This window comes from Ranitomeya variabilis, chromosome 4 (genome assembly GCF_051348905.1).
Source record: "Ranitomeya variabilis isolate aRanVar5 chromosome 4, aRanVar5.hap1, whole genome shotgun sequence".
Taxonomy (NCBI): Eukaryota; Metazoa; Chordata; class Amphibia; order Anura; family Dendrobatidae; genus Ranitomeya; species Ranitomeya variabilis.
This window is the reverse complement of record NC_135235.1, coordinates 575,917,234-575,939,306: the sequence shown is the minus strand read 5'-3', so window position 1 is coordinate 575,939,306 and position 22,073 is coordinate 575,917,234.

The window sequence follows — 22,073 nt, the reverse complement described above, 5'->3', positions numbered from 1 at the left end:
TAATAATTAGGTGTATAGGAAGGGGGGGGGGTAGGTGGGGGAAAGCTGGGTATGTGAAACACCAATAAGGCCTAGCTGTATATCAGGACTACATGTGTGTTGTCAGCTATGCCAGACATGTAGGGGTGGCTATGAAAGGAGACCCTACAGCCACAATAACTCACCAAAACAATACATGGTCTGAAGACAGTATCAATAACCTGAAAGTACAAATATAATACAAATAATATAACGGAGCATTGCAAGAAAAAGAGACCCTCTCAGGCATTCATAGCTGGTGAAACAGCAATTCGGAACCGAATTCCAAATAGGCGGCCAGTAAGGGCCTAGCACCGAAGAGTCCTAGAAGGAAACTGTAAAACAATCTTAAACTGTAAAATGAAGATACACTAATGTAATGACCAGAGGTCCGAATAAGATCCAGTGAGTCACAAACCAAGACTAAGGCAGAAATCTCCAAACGGTATTTACTCAAAGGCAAAATAATAAAGGTAATATGGAGAATATTAAAGTAGATGCACCCCAAAGATACACCAGCTCAGCATCAGCTGAAATCACTGTGCCACTCCAAGGTCTCCTGAGAACTGTATGCTACAAAAGACTAGTAAGAAATTTACCTAACAAGGAAACTAAAACAGGAACAAGTGTAAATTGATTGTAATGTTATAAAGGGAGTCCCTGGAACGGCACACTGAGTATAACTTACACAACTCTAATATTAGATACACCTCTAAAGTAACAATTAAACACTCTGCGCAGGGATACCCGGGTATCTATGACTATTGGTACCGTATCCTGAGATAGATCTCCTCTCAGGTAAGAATCCGCACAGGCTGCAGCCCAGTCTATATCTTCAGCGCCAATAAGTTACAGCAAGCTCCTCTTGTCTGATCGGCGGATGCCGAGCCCAAACGCCGGGGACTTAGTTAGTGGCCTCACGATATTGTCTCTTCTTCTATAGCTCCTAGGAATGCTTCCACGACAACCCGTCAGTCTCTGTATCAGCAATCGGTCAGACTTGTTTCTCCAATCAATGCACAGGGAATCACAGACTCTCAAACACGTAGTGGGTCTTTAGTCAAGTCTCAGTCTTTTTAGATAATGGATTAGCTCTTCTTCAGAATACGCTGGCAACGAAGTCTCTCAAAGGTTAACAAAAGATTGGCTCTTCTCCAGGGGAACGTTAGCAAGACTAAGTCTCTCCACAGCTTCTTTTCTCTACACACTCGCAGTAAAGTCCACACACTGACTCCTTGCAATATCACCGCAGCTTCTGTCTTCTCTTCCCGCCCTTTTTCTCTCACTTCCTTGTTTCATTTTTACACAGAAGACACCAGACCCCACCCACCAGCCCAGATTGTCTCCGGGATTCTGGCAGTATCAGAATTTGTCCCTTGCTGCAGCAGGCAGAAACCACAGGGTCCTAGTGCTCTCTCAGTGTGACTACAGTTCACCCTCTTACATGCCACCCCACTAGAGGTTGGCGTCCTCGACACACCTTCCCACTCAAATTCATCCTGAGCATATCGCTGAGGCGGTATTCCTGCCGTAGATCGTGTAGTTCTCCTGAGTCCTACATCAACAGGTGCAACCCTAGAGGGAGCTAAAGTCTCTTCCGTGATCGTGTTAGTGGGCGCAAGTGGAGTTGCCTCCTTCCGCGGCTCGATGTTCCGCGATACAGCGTCAGGACCAAGCAGTTGACCTGATGCGCTCTCCTCAACAGCATCCGCCACATTCTCAACATTCTCATCACACGAGGCAAGATTGGTCACAGGGGGAAAATAAGCAGGCGCAGGAATAAGCACACCATCAAACTCAAGATCATTCAGAGTTCCCGCCCCTTGGGACATGGCCTCTGGCTCTGGGGGAATAGGCGCCGAATCTTCAAACCAGCACCGTTGTAGCATGTTACGGTGCAAATTACGGGTTGGCCCCCCTGTCCCCACCGGTTCAACTTCGTACACTGGAATCTCAGGATTCACTTGTTTTTTTATCAGATACGGTATCGCCTCCCATCGGTCACTCAGCTTTCCTGACCGTCGCTTTGTCCTCACCAACACTCTGTCTCCCGGAGAGAACAATTCTGTTTGCACGGGTCGCGTGTCCCTATGAACCACCTGGCGAAGACGGTCGCCCACCACCTGATGCACCACCCTTAACCGTCGCCGATGTTCTCGTACCCACTCGGATGCAGTCCGGGGGGGAACGGAGGAGGGATCTGGCATGTTCAAATCCTCAATGTCTCGGCCAGGTCTACCAAACATCAACATGTGTGGCGAGTAACCAGTAGTACTGTGCACCCTGTTATTGTAAGCCCACATCAATTCGGGGAGATACTCAGGCCAGCATGTCTGTTGCTGACTCTCTAAGGACCGCAACATTTGCAACAAGGTCCGATTAAAACGCTCACATGCCCCGTTACCCTGAGGGTGGTAAGGCGTTGTTCTCGACTGCTCGATACCATAGAGCTGGTGCAACTCTTTCATCAGCGTCCCCTGAAAGCAGGCCCCTTGATCTGAATGTATTCTCTGCGGACACCCGAACACTTGGAAGAAATGTCGGCACACTGCCTCAGCCGCCGACTTGGCCGTCTGATCTCTTGTCGGCACCGCTACAGCATACTTGGTAAAGTGATCTGTCATCACCAGGCAATAGGAGTACCCTGACGTAGAGTACCCTATCAACACGTAGTCAATCATGAGTAGCTCCAGCGGAGCTGAAGTTTTAATAGATTGTGTGGGAGCCCGCTGCTCAGGGCTTTTGTTGAGCCCACAAATTCGGCACTGCCGACACGCGTCGGCCACCATCCCTCCCAACTCAGGGCAGTAGAGGACTCGCTGCAACCACTGGAGTGTCTTTTCACTTCCAAAATGGGCCCCCTTCTCATGCGCCTCACGAGCGACCACTGGACCCATCCCCACACGGATTATCAGTTGGTACCGATGCTGCAGCTCCGATGGCAGGTACACCTTACGATACAAAAGACCTTGTTCCACACACAATTTATCCCATTGTCGAAGGAGTTTCATTCCTTCCATGGACAACTGAGCCTTGTCCTCTGCACTGGGCCAGGCCTTGTTTTGTACCCAACGGCGCACAAGTGCAACGTCCGGACACTCATCCTGGACTCTTATCCAATCTGAGGATGTTTTACCCAGGACACAGGGCATCCCGGTGGCCACCCCACTTGAGTGTACCACACTTTGGAAGATAGGTATCTGCCCCAAAACTGGAGTTTCAGTGTCCTCCAGTTGTTCGTCAACATCTTCCCCTGATGACCCAAGGGGCACTCTTGACAATGCATCTGCATTGCCGTTTTCTCGACCAGAACGAAATTTAATGCGGTAATTGAACTTGGCTAGTCTGGCGACCCACCGCTGCTCCAACGCCCCAAGTTTTGCATTCTCTAAGTGAGCTAGCGGGTTGTTATCTGTCATGACTAGCACCTCCGCTCCTGTTAGATACTCGGCGAAGCGTTCTGTCATTGCCCACACCAGGGCCAGCAATTCCAGCCGGAATGAGCTGTAGTTAGCCGGATTTCGCTCGGAGTCTCTTAAAGATCTGCTACCATAAGAAATCACTCGCTCTCGGCCGTCCTGCACCTGTGCTAGCACTGCCCCCAACCCATGAAGACTATCATCGGTATACAACAAAAAAGGGGTGTCAAACCGGGCGTAGGCCAGCAATGGGGCACTCGTTAGGGCGGTTTTCACTTCATCAAATGCCTTTTTCTGTAGGGGCCCCCATGGGATGGGGCGATTTCGAGGACCCAGCGCTGTCCCTCTCAAAAGTTCATTCAAGGGACTCACCACTTGTGAGAATTTAGGCACAAACCGCCGATAGTATCCTGCTAGACCCAGGAAGGCCCGCACTTCTCGCAAGTCACAAGGAGGTGGCCACTCTTGTACCGCCTTGATCTTACTGTCTAAAGGTAGTACCCCGTCCGGGGTCACCAGATGCCCCAAATATTCAATCTGGTTTCGTAACAGTTGACATTTTTTTGGCTTTATTTTCAGGCCGTAGCTCTTGAGCCGCCGGAGAACTTGACGCAGCTTCTCCAGATGATCTTCAAATGAGGTTCCGAACACCACAATGTCGTCTAGATATATCAAGACTGATTCAAAATTTAGATCGCCCAAGCAATGTTCCATCAGGCGTTGGAAGGTTCCCGGGGCGGTAGCGAGGCCAAAGGGCATCCGGTTAAACTCGAAGAGCCCCATTGGCAAGACAAACGCCGTCTTGGCCCGATCTTTTTCAGCCATTGGGACCTGCCAGTACCCGCTTGCCAAATCCAACGTTGAGAAATACTTGGCCCGACCCAGGGCCGACAGGGATTCTTCAATACGGGGTAAAGGATATGCGTCCCGTACGGTGTGGGCGTTCAATTTTCGATAGTCCACACAAAATCGGAGTGTCCCATCCTTCTTGCGGACCAAGACTACAGGAGCCGCCCAGGGACTCCGGCTCTCTCGGATCACTTGGTTGTCCAGCATACTGGCCACCATGCTCTTCACCTCTTGATAAAGCGCTGGAGGAATTTGCCGATATCTTTCTCTAATGGGTGGAGTATCCCCCGTTGGAATCTCATGCTCAATCATCTGGGTACACCCGAAATCCTCTCCATGTCGGGAAAAGGTCTCTTGATGTTCCCACAAAACTCTCTCCAACTGCTCCAACTGCGCGGGAGTCAGCTTCTCCCGATCCACTCCCATCTGTTCCATGATCACATGACCATTCCATTCCTCCGTAGGAGGCTCAGCCCGGCCTACCTCGACTGCAAAGGTCCAGGATGACTGTTGGTCTGGTCGCAGTTCGAATCCGGCATTTTCCGGCACCTTTTCTGCCGGCACGAACAGTTCAGCCAGTATGGTTCCAGCAGGAATTGCAACAGCTTCATCTAAAACATTTATGCATCGGACCGGCACTCGTCCATTCTTCACAATCGCCAGAGACCGGGCCACATGTACCTTGGCGAATGAGGAACCCTCTCGGACGGGCTCAAGTAGCACTTCAAGCCCATTCAATCTCTGTGCAGCTCACACAGGCAGCATTAAGAGTTCCTCTTGTCTTGGTCCCAGCAAGATTGGGGCCCTCGATGGCACTCGGACCCGGCCCACCCGGCCGCCTGGGACCGCACTTTTCAGCAAGTCGCAACTCAGCACTAGACGGTGTAGAATTCTCTGTGTGGGTCGGTGTCTTGTCGCACGGGCCCAGTATCGGGGTCCTTCACTGGCATACATCTGGTGATTCAAGTCTCGCAGCACGTTCATTCCGAGCGTCACTTCCATCCCTCTTCTAGGGGGGTGATCCACCAGTACTACCCCTTTCTGCCCCAGCTCTTGACCAAACATTTTTAGTTGCATCCACACGATTCCCTTGACTGACAGTTGACCATTATTTGCGGCGGTCAGTCGTATCACTCGGCCATCCTCTGGAATCACTAGTCGACTGAAGTATCTCTCATATATTTCTAGTGGCATTATAGTACATTCGGATCCCGTGTCAACCAAGCACCTCATCTTCCGCCCTTCAAATTCTGCTTCTATCACTGGACTACATGCAAACAAATCTTGCTCATTCCGTCGAGGGCTTTGTGTGAGTGGGGCCGCTGCTGCTTGCCCTCTCATGGCAGCGGCCGGAAGTTTAAAGCTGGCGACGGAGTTTCTGGGGCTGCAAGCGTCCGGCAGTAACGAGAGATGTGTCCCTGGCGTCCACACTTCCAGCAGGTGATTGCTCCTTGTGGACGAGGGCTTGACTCATTCTGATAGGACGACCTGGCCGTCCGTGGGGTCACCGTTCCAGGAGGTGGGGCAGGAGGCCCCCGTGAGGGGGTAGAGGCGGGATCAACTGTCAGTTGAGACAATTTCAGCCTCAACTCCTTCACCTCAGCACGCAAAGCTTGTACCACGCTCACCAGCCCCTCTCCCCCTGACCCTGATGACCCACCTTCTTCCAGCTGGGCACTGTTCACTGACCCCTCGGGCACGTGGGCAGATTTCTCTTCCCTTTCCACTGCAGCTCGGTAAATCTGCCAGAAGGATAATTCTGGTGCAGCCCGGGCCATTTCCAACAGTTTGTCCCGGAGAAGTCTATTAGCTAAACCGGTGATGAATTGATCCCGGAGCAAGCGGTCTACCTCCCGGAACACTCCCATGGCCCCCTGGTCTAGTCGCTGCATCTCATTCAGCGTCTCTTGCAAGATATTAGAGTACTGCATTAGGGACTCACACTCTCTCTGGGGGCGATTAAAGAATAGGGACCGAAGCTGGGCCACACGCGCTCGGCCCCCCAAACTCCCCTCTAACAGTTCCAAAATCTTTTCTAACGTATCCCTCTCTGATTCTGGGCGCACCATCACCATACGTCTAATATCGCCCTCCAGTGCATTTAATGCCAGCTCAGCGCGTAATGCGGGGGTCAAATTACACATGCGCAGAATACTCCGGATTCTCTCAGCCCAATCTTGCAACGCCATATTGCGCCCGTCGTATTTCGGCATGTGCTGAAGTAAAGCTCCTACAGGCACATACCCTCCCGAAATCGCCGCGGCTGCCAGGGGAACCCCAACCCCCGAGGAGGATGCGGATACAGCGGGGTCATTTCTACCCTCGCCCTCGTCCATGACAAACACTGGATCCTGCCGACTACGCCAAAAATGTAATGACCAGAGGTCCGAATAAGATCCAGTGAGTCACAAACCAAGACTAAGGCAGAAATCTCCAAACGGTATTTACTCAAAGGCAAAATAATAAAGGTAATATGGAGAATATTAAAGTAGATGCACCCCAAAGATACACCAGCTCAGCATCAGCTGAAATCACTGTGCCACTCCAAGGTCTCCTGAGAACTGTATGCTACAAAAGACTAGTAAGAAATTTACCTAACAAGGAAACTAAAACAGGAACAAGTGTAAATTGATTGTAATGTTATAAAGGGAGTCCCTGGAACGGCACACTGAGTATAACTTACACAACTCTAATATTAGATACACCTCTAAAGTAACAATTAAACACTCTGCGCAGGGATACCCGGGTATCTATGACTATTGGTACCGTATCCTGAGATAGATCTCCTCTCAGGTAAGAATCCGCACAGGCTGCAGCCCAGTCTATATCTTCAGCGCCAATAAGTTACAGCAAGCTCCTCTTGTCTGATCGGCGGATGCCGAGCCCAAACGCCGGGGACTTAGTTAGTGGCCTCACGATATTGTCTCTTCTTCTGTAGCTCCTAGGAATGCTTCCACGACAACCCGTCAGTCTCTGTATCAGCAATCGGTCAGACTTGTTTCTCCAATCAATGCACAGGGAATCACAGACTCTCAAACACGTAGTGGGTCTTTAGTCAAGTCTCAGTCTTTTTAGATAATGGATTAGCTCTTCTTCAGAATACGCTGGCAACGAAGTCTCTCAAAGGTTAACAAAAGATTGGCTCTTCTCCAGGGGAACGTTAGCAAGACTAAGTCTCTCCACAGCTTCTTTTCTCTACACACTCGCAGTAAAGTCCACACACTGACTCCTTGCAATATCACCGCAGCTTCTGTCTTCTCTTCCCGCCCTTTTTCTCTCACTTCCTTGTTTCATTTTTACACAGAAGACACCAGACCCCACCCACCAGCCCAGATTGTCTCCGGGATTCTGGCAGTATCAGAATTTGTCCCTTGCTGCAGCAGGCAGAAACCACAGGGTCCTAGTGCTCTCTCAGTGTGACTACAGTTCACCCTCTTACACTAAGATGCATCAATATTATTAACACCAACATTCTGTCTGCTATAAAACAGCCAAGAAAATAAAAGGGAAAAAAGTAATATTGATACTAGAGGGTTCCAAGGCTGCAAATGTGAATTGTCTAGGTATGTATCCAAGCTCCATGTAGAGCTATGGTAATCGCTGGGTCTCAAGGGGGGTCCGATGCGACCTGCGGTTCAGGTCGTCTGTCCCCCGATCGTGGCATTGACAATGATGGCAATGAGGCAGGTGAGGGGGGATTCATAAGCTGCAACTTGGTGAGGCAGCGGCTTGCTCCTTGATGGGGAAAGGACCGTGTGTACCATCTCTCCGTGGGTGAACATCAGCTTAAAGGGGAATCCCCAGCGATACTTAATGTTTTTGGAATGTAAAACTTCCAAATATGGTCTCATTGCCCGTCTTTTCACGATGGTAGTGGGGGCCAGGTCCGGGAACAGTTCGTAGGAGTGTCCCTGGAAAACCAAAGAAGTAGAATTTCTAGCGGCTTGGAGAAGTTGATCTTTAGTTTTATAATAATGTAGCTTTAAGATTATGTTCCTCGGGGGACCTTTGGGGTTTTTCCTGGTTAAGGCTCTGTGGATACGGTCCATCTCAAGGCGTTCGATGGAAATGCCTGGTAGGAGTTCCTGGAACAGAGCTGTAGCTGTAGATTGAAGGTCTGTGATGGTTTCTGGCAGGCCTCTAATTCTAATATTGCCTCTGCGAGCACGGTTCTCAAAGTCCTCAAGCTTATTATTGAGGGTATAAATCTCCTCGTGAAGCGCCTCTATATCTTTTTCATGGGTAGCAATGGTGGCAAGAGACGAATCCATTTTGTCCTCCAAGTCTGAGGTACGAGATCCCAGCTCCCTAATTTCCTTCGTTAAGTCTTTAGTCAGTTTGTCAGACATTTTGGATAGTAAAATAGACTGAAATTGAGAGAGTAGAGCATTATGATCCGGAGCAGGGGTACTCGGAGTCCTGGTGGTAGAGGCTGGGATTGTTTCGGACTCTGCTCCGTCTATTATGGAGGAGTTGGAGGATTCGGACTGGGAAAGAGGTCCTGAAGGCATATTATCCTCTAGATCGGTCAGCGCCTGGAATCTATTGCTAGCATACCTAGGATTATTTTTGCGCTGCTTAGTCATGGGAGCGGTTGGAGTAGATGGAGAACCACGGTTTTATATGACCAGCTTGAAGAAGTAGAGTCAAGGATGATGCATACTGTGCGTTGTCCCTTACTGGGATTGGGGGGGAGCTGAGTTCAGGCCATTAGAGTGGCCTCAGAGAGGCCTAAAATTAGAGCACCACAGTCCATGCCACCTGATAATGAAGTGTCAATAATGTCTGGAGAGCTGTCAGGGCTAGGGTTGTTGGGCCCGTGGAAGTGTTGTATGGGCAGAGGTTCACTACTGTTCTGGCCAGGGACCGCCGCACAGAACACTATGGCAGGACAATCTAATGATCAAAGCCCCTCAAATTGTCCTGGAGGAGTTTAACTCCTATCTGACGTGTACATATATTTGAGATTGGTACAAATTTCAAGGAATGGACACTAGGTGTCGCCGTAGGGACATTAATGAGAGAAAAAAAAACTGCAGAGCACTTTCCATAGTTATTATGAAAAAGAAAGTTTAAACACTGTTCTTTTCTAAGTTCAGCCAAAGGAGAAGTTTGTTAATAGGAGAGACAGCTTGAGCGGTACCAAGGGTTAAAAATGAAACACATCTCTGCCTGGTTAATGTTGTCTTGGTAACCGCAATATACCGCTCTAAGTGATTTAATGTCCTTCCCGACATGTGACGGTATAGTACGTCACATGTCGGGACCCCCGCTTTGATGTGCGCTCCGGTGGTGAGCGCACATCAAAGTCGCGACATGTCAGCTGTTTTTTACAGCTGACATGTGCGCGCAATAGCGGCGGGTGAAATCGCGATCACCCGCCGCTATTAACTAGTTAAATGCCGCTGTCAAACGCAGACAGCGGCATTTAACTACCGCATCCGGCCGTGCGGCCGGATATGAGCGCATCGCCGACCCCCGTCACATGATCGGGGGTCGGCGATGCTCCTCCATTGTAACCATAGAGGTCCTTGAGACCTCTATGGTTACTGATTGCCGGTGGCTGTGAGCGCCCCCCTGTGGTCGGCGCTCACAGCACACCTGCAAATCTGCTGTGTAGCAGCGATCTTATGATCACTGCTGCATAGCAGAGCCGATCGGGCTGTGCCTGCTTCTAGCCTCCCATGGAGGCTATAGAAGCATGGCAAAAGTAAAAAAAAAAAGTTTTTAAAAATGTGAAAAAAATAAAAAAAATATAAAAGTTTAAATCACCCCCCTTTCGCCCCAATCAAAATAAATCAATAAAAAAAACCCCCAACCTACACATATTTGGTATCGCCGCGTTCAGAATCGCCCGATCTATCAATAAAAAAAAAGCATTAACCTGATCGCTAAATGGCGTAATGAGAAAAAAATTCGAAACGCCAGATTTACGTTTTTTTGGTCGCCACGACATTGCATTAAAATGCAATAACGGGCGATCAAAAGAACGTATCTACACCAAAATGCTATCATTAAAAACGCCAGCTCGGCACGCAAAAAATAAGCCCTCACCTGACCCCAGATCACGAAAAATGGAGATGCTACGAGTATCGGAAAATGGCGCAATTTTGTTTTGTTTTGTTTTTTGCAAAGTTTGGAATTTTTTTTCACCACTTAGGTGAAAAATAACCTAGTCATGTTAGGTGTCTATGAACTCGTAGTGACCTGGAGAATCATAATGGCAGGTCAGTTTTAGCATTTAGTGAACCTAGCAAAATAGGCAAGCAAAAAACAAGTGTGGGATTGCACTTTTTTTGCAATTTCACTGCACTTGGAATTTTTTTCCCGTTTTCTAGTACACGACATGCTAAAACCAATGATGTCGTTCAAAAGTACAACTCGTCCCGCAAAAAATAAGCCCTCACATGGCCAAATTGACGGAAAAATAAAAAAGTTATGGCTCTGGGAAGGAGGGTAGCAAAAAACGAAAACGGAAAAACGGAAAAAGCTCCGGGGGTGAAGGGGTTAACTTGTATGCGGAGTTATCACTGGGTATGGGGCAGCAGGAGGACATAGGAGACAGAGGTCGGTGTAAGGATGTCGGCGGGGAGACCAATCGTCCAAATCTACTGACCGCAGCTGCAGAGTTCCCCAGCCGCAGGTATCTCACTCCTCACTTAGTAGAAACCTCTCCCCAGGGAGGTCTCCCCTTTATTTATTTATTTAGGGGGATAATCTGGAGCCTTGCAGGGGTTGGGCAGCACACACTATCCAACGCTGCACCCAGGAACGGTTCAATGACCGTGTAGAGGAGCAGAGCCGGCTCCTGTGTATTATGGTAACTTTTGGCGCCAAAGGGAGAGCTAGAGAAGAAGGAGGGGGGACCAGGGCAACCACCGCTCCAGTCCTCCACAAGACCCTGCTCACTGCGTGCACCCGGCGAGAGCGATATGGAGGAGGTAAGTGTGAGGGGACGGTAGTGATAGGCGGCGTGAGCGTCCTTAGTCAGCGGGCCGTCTGAGTCATGGTGGCCTCTGTGCGGTGATGGCCGCCGATGTAATGGCGGTCTCCCCCTGCTCCGCCGGTGTTCCCCGACTCACCGGGCTCTTCTGCACTGCGCCGCAATCTCCCTCCCTGCCTCCCGGCCTCCTGGCCGCTCCGGAGTTCTGTCTCCTGCAGCTCCCTCTCCACAGGGGCTCCACGAGGGAGCAGAAATGGCGCCTTCTGTCAACGGTGCTGCGGGCTCCGGCCGGCGTCTCCTCCTCAAGAAGCCTCCCTCAGCACAGGGCTCAGACAGCGTCGGGTAGGGGCCTCTGTGATCTCCAAATTTAAGGGTTTTTTGGAGGTTTTGATGTAGGTTTAGGGCTCCCAGTCTGAAAAATCTGGGGAGCTCGCACCAGCCACGTCTGTTCCTTTCAGACTCCAGGCCACGCCCCTGCTTGCTGTAGTTTTGATAAAATCACAGTTTTATCTGCTGCAGATCTACCAGTTCTCAGTGGAAAGTGGGCTCTATAACTCCGCCCACACTACTGATTGGCAGCTTTCTGTATACACTGTGCATAGGCAGAAAGCTGCCAATCAGTGGTGAGGGTTATACAGAGCTCATGAGTGTAAAGGACTACATGGCAGCAGATTTACTAGTCCTCCAATGATAATCTCCTGCCAATAAAACTGCAGAAAGAGGCCCATTAAGTGACACATCGCTGGAATCAGGGTCTCAGCCCCTATATTATGCTGCTCTCTGATTAAGTCACAAAACCTCAGTGACAGATTCCCTTTAACATGTCTTGATGTTGTGATCATGTTTGTAAAATTACTACCCCTAGAAAGAATTGTCAAATCTTTAGCTCCACAGTCAATGTCTGAGGATACGTCGCGTCACTCGCTATCTCTTTCACAAAACTTTTTATTCCATCTATCATACCGTGTCGGTATAATGTCTCTTCAAGATTGTGCTGTAGGGTAAAGATGCTTTGTGCTGCTGTCATTTATCAGGATTCAGGAGCAGATGTTCTGATTTGTTACATATTTCTTGCTGACAACTGAGAAATGGGCAAAGACAGCGACGTTAAAGGGGTTGTCGCATCTTGTTAAAGGGAATCTGTCACCCCCAAAATTAAAGGTGAGCTAAGCCAACGGCATCAGGGGCTTATCTACAGCATTCTGTAATGCTGTAGATAAGCCCCCGATGTATCCTGAAAGATGAAAAAAAGAGGTTAGATTATACTCACCCAGGGGCGGTCCAGTCCTGGTCCGATGGGCGTCGTGGTCCGGTCCGGGGCCTCCCATCTTCTTACGATGACGTCCTCTTCTTGTCTTCACACTGCGGCTCCTGCGCAGGCGTACTTTGTCTGCCCTGTTGAGGGCAGAGCAAAGTACTGCAGTGCGCAGGTGCCAGGAAAGGTCAGAGAGGCCCGGCACCTGCGCACTGCAGTACTTTGCTCTGCCCTCAACAGGGCAGACAAAGTATGCCTGCGCAGGAGCCGCAGTGTGAAGACAGGAAGAGGACGTCATCGTAAGAAGATGGGAGGCCCCAGACCGCGATGCCCATCGTACCGAACTACAGCGGAATCTGCTCAGATGGTCTCCAGCACGCAGCGGCAACTTGTTCCTGTGTTCTGCGGTCACATGGTACCGCTCATTGAAGTAATGAATATGCGCTCCACGCCTATGGGAGTGGAGTCCATATTCATTACTTTAATGAGCGGTACCATGTGACCACTGAACACAGGAATAGCTGCAGGCGCCAGAGACCATCTGAGAAGCAGGGACATGCAGAGACCGCGCCGGGAGGAGGTGAGTATGATGTGACAGCCACCGGCCCCTGGGACAATGACTCAAGTAGGGGCACTTTCAGCCTAAAAAAATGGGCTGAAAATCTCGGCTTATACTAGAGTATATATGGTACTACTCGACCCGTTACACCTCAACCCATGTGGTCCCCACAGAGGAAAACCGAAATCTCGAGAGTGCTGGTCTGATCAAAGAGTAGAGGAAGTACCTGAGGAAGATAGCGTGTTTCCAGGAAAGAAGGAAATATGTGTGATGATGTCGCTTGTTGGCAAAGAAACGTCCTTGAAGATAAATGGCTTCTATCTGCTCTATATAGTTCAGTAAAAAGAAGTTTATTTTTAAATGATGGTCTCCCTCACCTGGTCATCAGTTACACACGGCTTGCACGTGCGCAGCGCCTTCATAGCACACAGTCCAGACATCCAGCCAGGACCCCCACCTTCATGTAATGGGTGCAACAGACGAGTGCCTAGCCCATGGCTACTGCCCTGTGCCACATTACAACTGCAGACTTGGAGTCCTCATAGCGCATTCACTGCACACCGTGAGGATGCTCCGGGAACGGCCGGTCATATCACCAAAAGTGCGAATTACTTGCATACTTCCGGTCACATTCTCACTAGACGTGTTTGGCCTCACTCAATACACTTTCATTGAGCGAAATCACACACATCTACTCGGCACATCACATAATTGCGGAGACATGTCTGCATGTACGGACTGAGGCTGAAATTCAGCCCTGGCATTTGAAATGACACAGGCCCATGCTGTCCCTGTCCCCATGAACCAGATGGGATATATTACAAAAAATTACCCTGGATGGAGGAAAGCAAGATTTACTACATGACCAATATTTCTAATGATACCCATTGCCTGCTGGGGTAAGTGACGGAGTCAGCGACTTTGTGCTCCATCACAATTCTTAACCTTGAGAACACCGATTCTGTTAATAAGGTCGCAGACAAGGCAGCCCACGACCAGACAGGCCCTTCAGGCATTTGCCAGAATTGCCAGATGGCCAGTCCGGCCCTGCTAGTCTGGCACTCCCAGCTCTGGAACAGGAGAATCCTCACAGTGCTGATTTTTGTGTGTGTATACTTTAGGCTGGTTTCAGACTTGCATTCGGCAGGGCTGAGGATGAAAGACGCATGTGTGGCGCCCAAGAGTCCTGGTCGTCACAGTAGCATTGTTTTCCTCACGGGGAGAGTGATGTTACGCTTGAAGGCAAGAAGGGATAACTATAACCAGGTAACACAAGCATGCAACACATTCACACTCCAGGCCACCAGGGGGAGCTTTTGATCCTATTTACTAGGTGACTCCATATATATATATATATATATATATATATATATATATATATATATATATATACATATATATATATATATATATATATATATATATATAATCTGGTAGTCTGTAGGGAAAGTTAGTGAGTTCTTGCCAGGAGACAGACTGGATCAGTCTGAGGCAGAAGAGGGTTTACGGAGCTGTGTAGCTGCAGTGCAGCAGTTCCTGGAAAGAGACATTCAGAAAGCCGAATACATTGCAGTGAACGTGCAGGAGCCCAAAGCACAGGAGAGAATACCAGGGGGAGATCAGCCCCGAGCAGGCTGCCTCCATCTGAGGCCGGTAGCCAGAACACCGAGGTTGTAAGGCTCTCCACGACTTACATCAAAGACCGGCAGGACAGCTGAATTCCACGTTCCCTGTCCGCCTTAGTACCCAGGAGGCATGGTGACACCCTTAGAGGCCGGGGCGTGCTAGAGTCCCTATAAACCGCCTCAAGTTACCAGTCATACGGGTCATGTCCTATCCTATATGGGGGACAGAGAGAACAATAGAACATCTGTGAGGACCTTATGTGAAGCCATAGGCAGTAAGGGACTACACCACCACGGCGCTAGAGGAAGGCTTTGATTTCCACCTGGGTAAGGGGACTCCTAACTTGCTTCCAAGCCGGTCGGACCCTGCCTGCCCTGTGATCTGGTGTCCTGGACTGTGGCTGCCTGAAGTTGACAGTAAACAAGGTAAAGAGACTGCAAACCTGTGTCCTTATTCTTTACTGCGCCATTCGCCATCTTCCATCTACACACCAGGAGCCCTGGGGATGCACTTCACCTGTGGGAAGTTATACCATCTACCTGCCATAACATCACCCCAGTGGACCCCCTTAAAGCAGCGTCGGTCCCCACTGACTGAATACCACAGGTGGCGTCACGAAAATAAACTTTATTCCTTTTAAAGACCTTTTCCTTTTACACGGACGTCCCAGGGCCACGGACTGGGTCGCCACCGTGACATCCCCCTGTGAACCACAGGACCCGGTACCGAGTACCCCACGGCCCTAGCGGGCGACTCACATGCAGACGTAGGCGGAGTTGAAGGAAGAGGTGCGGCAGTGGGCGCAGAAGAAGGCTGCCATCCGCAGCCCTGCCGAACGCTAGTGTGAAACTAGCCTTAAAAAGCTATTTTTTTATATTTATCCAATGCATTTAAGATAAAAAAGCAAATGAAGCAACTTTTCAAATAAACCTTTTGAAAAATCTACTACCTTTCAGTTTGTGCAGCCCCTATGCAGATTTATGTGTTTCCATGGCTACAGATTACATACAAAGATTTTTTCTAGATTACGATGAAGAAGAGTCTAAAGATGAGTGAATTCCCACACTGTGGGATAAGACTATACAAGATTTGTTTTTAGTCTGCAACAATGGCTCCTCATAAAGTTATAGCCAAAAGTTTTGAAACTGAAACAAATTTTGGTCTTTACAGTTTGCTGCTTCAGCATTTTATATGTTTTTAGACTTTTATTGACAAATATATAAAGTTGGAGCAAAATACAAATGTAGCGGAGCTAAGATGGGATTATGGTGCGGAGTGGTGGTGGCATAATGTACGGTGGTCTGACACATCTAGTCTTCATTGAAGGTACACTAACAGTTCAGCTTTACATACATCTGTCTAGTCAGCAGTCTTCCCCATGATTGTGGAGCCTACTGAAACAGATTAAGGGACCTTTTTGAACACTTAGGAAGCCTTTGCAGGTGTTTTTGTTAATTATTCTAATTTACTGAGATAATGACTTTTGGGTTTTCATTGACTGTATGCCGTAGTCATCAACATTAACAGAAATAAACTCTTGAAATAGATCACTCTGTTTGTAATGACTCTATATAATATATGAGTTTCACTTTTTGTATTGAAGACCTGAAATAAATTAACTTTTTGATGATATTCTAATTTAGTGAGAAGCACTTGTAGATTTAGTCATGGAATCAGTGGTACGGCTATTTCCTCAAAGTGTCCCAGGAGTACTTTTTCAACATGAAGACACCAGACCTCATGTTGCTGGAGATACTTTGAGTAGCCGGCAAGGCCTCAATGTGCTACTGTGGCCTGCAGCGTCTCTGGACTTGTCTCCCATCACGCACATCACGGACATCATTGGTCAGCAATTGCAAAGGAGCTGCCAGCAGCGGATCTTGATTATTTGCCCAAGTGCATTTAGCTCGACCGAACATTCCTCAGGCAACCATTAACATCCAGACAACCTCACTAATAGCAGCCGAGGCTGTAAGTGTGGGGGATTTCTGTGCTTGGAGCTTATACTACATAGTGAATAAATTGAGACGTGAACATTTTAATTCAATTTTTTCATTATTTGACTTTCATTAACATGTCTTTCCGTCCTGTGATTTCCATAATTACATGACTTGATGTTACAATTTCAATGTTGAGGAGTGTATCTATCTATTCGTTATATTGTCTACTCACAGTTTGGTCTGCAGGGGGCAGTATGGTGCTAGATGTCGGACTGCACAGAGACCAGACTGGTCTACAGATAATTAATTCAGAAAGAGTCTAATGTGTCCTATTAGAAGGAAAGAAGAATGTGCACAATTCAAAATCGGATTCTCTTCTCTACAAGAAATGTCATAAAACAAGTAATGGAACTAGTTTCCCCTAAGGCCTGGAAGGAAACTTCAGGGGAGCGGAGATTTTCCACAGATCCAAGTAAATGTATTGTGGAGAGAACAACGTCGCAAATTATCAGACTTTTATTTCAATTTCACCTAAAACACACATTTACTTATCTTGGTTTGTAGGTTTATTCTCTTTGATCTAAAGTTGATCAGACACAGGTCCACCATGCTTACATTTTCATCTTTCACTTTTTGCGTATGACAACCACTTTGCTGTTCTTTAAAATGAATGAGGTTGTCACAACCCTACCTTCTAATAAACGTTTAGGATCATCGATCCTGACTACGCTCTCTATACAGCTCAGCACACAAAGAGCCAGGGCTGAGCGTTATCAAGGAAGTCATGTTATTGAATGAGGTAACAAGTTGTCAGAGGTGGGGTGATGATGTCAGGGTGAGGGCTACCTATGGAGGGCTAATGATATCCCAGAATTAGGGGTTGTAGCTATCTAGGGCAGATGGATGATGTCACTGAGTGAGCAAGCTGGCTTATCGGTGGTAGTTTGGCCCTGTAGGCCAAAAGGAAGGAAGAAAAGGATGACAAAGGCATAGGGCGTTGTTCTTTGGCCCCAATGCAAATTTGTAACAGGGCCTCCAATTATTATGCCTCATTTATAGGGTTGGTGACGTTGTAAGGTTTTATTATGTTACAGCATGAGGAGTGTAGTTATGTGACGTGAGCTGCTGATGTCATGGAGTTATGATGTGGGATAATATGGCGGCTACTGATGTCATGTAGTGATGGAATGGAGTTATATGTGGGCTACTGATGTCACCTAGTAATGGGGTGGGGTTATGTGCGCGCTGCTGATGTCATGGAGTTATGGGATGGGGTTATATGTGGGCTGCTGATGTCATGGAGTGATGGGATGGGGTTATATGTGGGCTGCTGATGTCATAAAGTTATGGTGTGGGGTTATGTGGGGGCTGCTAATGTTACCCAGTGATGGGGTGGGGTTATGTGCGGGCTGCTGATGTCATGGAGTTATGGTGTGGGGTTATGTGGGGCTGCTAATGTTACCCAGTGATGGGGTGGGGTTATGTGTGGGCTGCTGATGTCACCTAGTGATGGGGTGGGGTTATGTGTGGGCTGCTGATGTCATGGAGTTATGGTGTGGGGTTATGTAGGGGCTGCTAATGTTACCCAGTGATGGGGTGGGGTTATGTGCGGGCTGCTGATGTCATGGAGGTATGGTGTGGGGTTATGTGGGGGCTGCTGATGTCACCCAGTAATGCGGTGGGGTTATGTGTGGGCTGCTGATGTCATGGAGTTATGGTGTGGGGTTATGTAGGGGCTGCTCATGTTACCCAGTGATGGGGTGGGGTTATGTGCGCGCTGCTGATGTCATGGAGTTATGGTGTGGGGTTATGTGTGGGCTGCTGATGTCACCCAGTGATGGGGTGGGGTTATGTGCGGGCTGCTGATGTCATGGAGTTATGGTGTGGGGTTATGTAGGGGCTGCTAATGTTACCCAGTGATGGGGTGGGGTTATGTGCGGGCTGCTGATGTCATGGAGTTATGGTGTGGGGTTATGTGGGGGCTGCTAATGTCACCCAGTAATGCGGTGGGGTTATGTGCGGGCTGCTGATGTCATGGAGTTATGGTGTGGGGTTATGTGTGGGCTGCTGATGTCACCCAGTAATGCGGTGGGGTTATGTGCGGGCTGCAGATGTCATGGAGTTATGGTGTGGGGTTATGTGGGGGCTGCTAATGTCACCCAGTAATGCGGTGGGGTTATGTGCGGGCTGCTGATGTCATGGAGTTATGGTGTGGGGTTATGTGTGGGCTGCTGATGTCACCTAGTGATGGGGTGGGGTTATGTGCGCGCTGCTGATGTCATGGAGTTATGGTGTGGGGTTATGTGTGGGCTGCTGATGTCACCTAGTGATGGGGTGGGGTTATGTGCGGGCTGCTGATGTCATGGAGTTATGGTGTGGGGTTATGTGGGGGCTGCTAATGTTACCCAGTGAGGGGGTGGGGTTATGTGCAGGCTGCTGATGTCATGGAGTTATGGTGTGGGGTTATGTGGGGGCTGCTAATGTCACCCAGTAATGCGGTGGGGTTATGTGCCGGCTGCTGATGTCATGGAGTTATGGTGTGGGGTTATGTAGGGGCTGCTAATGTTACCCAGTGATGGGGTGGGGTTATGTGCGCGATGCTGATGTCGTGGAGTTATGGTGTGGGGTTATGTGGGGGTTGCTGATGTCACCCAGTAATGCGGTGGGGTTATGTGCGGGCTGCTGATGTCATGGAGTTATGGTGTGGGGTTATGTAGGGGCTGCTAATGTTACCCAGTGATGGGGTGGGGTTATGTGCGCGCTGCTGATGTCATGGAGTTATGGTGTGGGGTTATGTGGGGGCTGCTGATGTCACCCAGTAATGCGGTGGGGTTATGTGCGGGCTGCTGATGTCATGGAGTGATGGGATGGGGTTATATGTGGGCTGCTGATGTCATGGAGTTATGGTGTGGGGTTATGTGTGGGCTGCTGATGTCACCTAGTGATGGGGTGGGGTTATGTGCGCGCTGCTGATGTCATGGAGTTATGGTGTGGGGTTATGTGGGGGCTGCTAATGTCACCCAGTAATGCGGTGGGGTTATGTGCGGGCTGCTGATGTCATGGAGTTATGGTGTGGGGTTATGTAGGGGCTGCTAATGTTACCCAGTGATGGGGTGGGGTTATGTGCACGCTGCTGATGTCATGGAGTTATGGTGTGGGGTTATGTGTGGGCTGCTGATGTCACCTAGTGATGGGGTGGGGTTATGTGCGCGCTGCTGATGTCATGGAGTTATGGTGTGGGGTTATGTAGGGGCTGCTAATGTTACCCAGTGATGGGGCGGGGTTATGTGCGCGCTGCTGATGTCGTGGAGTTATGGTGTGGGGTTATGTGGGGGCTGCTGATGTCATCCAGTGATGGGGTGGGGTTATGTGCGCGCTGCTGATGTCGTGCAGTTATGGTGTGGGGTTATGTAGGGGCTGGTAATGTTACCCAGTAATGCGGTGGGGTTATGTGCAGGCTGCTGATGTCATGGAGTGATGGGATGGGGTTATATGTGGGCTGCTGATGTCATGGAGTGATGGTGTGGGGTTATGTGGGGGCTGCTAATGTTACCCAGTGATGGGGTGGGGTTATGTGCGGGCTGCTGATGTCACCTAGTGATGGGGTGGGGTTATTTGCGGGCTGCTGATATCATGGAGTTATGGTGTGGGGTTATGTGGGGGCTGCTAATGTTACCCAGTGATGGGGTGGGGTTATGTGAGGGCTGCTGATGTCACCCAGTAATGCGGTGGGGTTATATGTGGGCTGATGTTGTGGGTTTATTTGATGTAGGGGCTGTTGATGCCATGCAATGATAGTGTAGGGTTATGTATGGGCTTCTGCTTTCATGGATTGATGGAGTGGGGTGACTATGCGACTGTGATCGTTACGCCCCTGGTGGTACCTTTCATTGTAATTTTGTCTGTCATAATATTGAGACTGCTAAGTGTGAGTGTAGTATAATATAGAGCCTAGGAGTGAGTGAACATTGCAAACATTTTTATATAGCTATCGATATGGAAAATTAAAATAAAAACCGAAACCAATTTAAAACAAAATATAACATAAAAATGTCATATTCCTATTTAGTAAAAAAGACGAAAGATATACGATATCAAGAGATATGCAAGATTTCAAAACATGTCCCTAAACATGTACAGAATAAACAAATATATATCAGCAAGCTATAGAACAAAAGCATCATTTTACTTTGCATCCAGGATTTCATTTTGGGGGACTCTTATCGTGTTTCTTACAACACCCAAATTTCATCCAACGAGAGTAGACTTAACCTGCATCTGCAAAAACTGCATTTCAGTCTGGGCTATACTGCTCCTTGGTTATATCCTACTGATATTGTTATTGGATACTAACAGGGGAATTTATTATTTCCTCTTCATCAGCTTTTTGGTGTTTAAAAGTTGCAAAGATTGTCACATACGGTGTTTGTGCAAAATGCTTTGACTTTTTGGCTTTTTGCGTCGATCCTGCCACTTTTGTAAGGGCTCATCAAAAGGGGACATTACCTACAGCCTTGAGAAAACTTTCCTGGATTGCCTTCTTACATGATGTAATTGAACAGGGTTATTACCTAGCCATACCTCACTTCTTCATTCATCAGGCCTTAAAGGGAACCTGTCACCCCGTTTTTTCCGTATGAGATAAAAATACCGTTAAATAGGGCCTGAGCTGTGCATTACAATAGTGTATTTTGTGGACCCTGATTCCCCACCTATGCTGCCGAAATACGTTACCAAAGTCACCGTTTTCGCCTGTCAATCAGGCTGGTCTGGTCAAATGGGCGTGGTGACATCGCTGTTCCTTCCCCCAGATCTCCATCTGCGTAAGCGCGGCATCCCGCGGCCATTTTCCTGAAGCCCCGGGCAGCAGAGCGCTCCATCTGCGCACGCGCGGCCACAGGAAGATGGCCGCCCCCACCGATCACCAGGGGAATAGCGCAGATCGCGCTCTTTTTCCACACCTATGAAGTGGATTCGGGCCTTGGGCATGCGCAAACCACTACGCCACCAACGGAAAACTAAGCAAGATCTGGGGGAAGGAACAGCGATGTCACTACGCCCATTTGACCAGACCAGCCTGATTGACAGGCGAAAACATCGACTTTGGTAACGTATTTCGGCAGCATAGGTGGGGAATCAGGGTCCACAAAATACACTATTGTAATGCACAGCTCAGGCCCTATTTAACGGTATTTTTATCTCAAACGGAAAAAACGGGGTGACAGGTTCCCTTTAACCCCCCCTTCCCACATACACAATACGTAGCTGTCAACTGAAGATGGGTTTGGCTGATCTTTTGTCCAATAACTATATCTCCTGATTCCTCCATGCACAGAAGTGACTGGCTCTGCTGAGTTCTCCTGTATTCTCTAGGAGAAAGTTGCTCCAAAACTCCTCTAGTGACAGCTTATCTCACTGAGAACAGAAGGATCGAATGTCCAAAATCGGACTTGACGGATATGTA